Here is a 241-nt window from a genome sequence, read left to right on the forward strand (position 1 = left end):
GACACGACGTACCTGAGCGGCCCTGTTCTGGGCGGCGTATTGGACTGGGAGAGTTCGCGCTTCGCCTTGGGGCCGTCGGCTGACCCGTCGTCGATGGACATTGGATCGCCGCCGACATCAGGGGCGGGATGAGGCTGGATTTGCTGCATGGGAGGCGGCGCAATGGAGGGGCCGGCGTTCGGTGTCCCTGTTTGAGACGGCAGGAGGGGGCGTAGGCTTAGGCCATCATGTTGGTAGCGGG

This window comes from Verticillium alfalfae, genomic scaffold, assembly GCF_000150825.1.
Source record: "Verticillium alfalfae VaMs.102 supercont1.6 genomic scaffold, whole genome shotgun sequence".
NCBI classification, from domain to species: domain Eukaryota; kingdom Fungi; phylum Ascomycota; class Sordariomycetes; order Glomerellales; family Plectosphaerellaceae; genus Verticillium; species Verticillium alfalfae.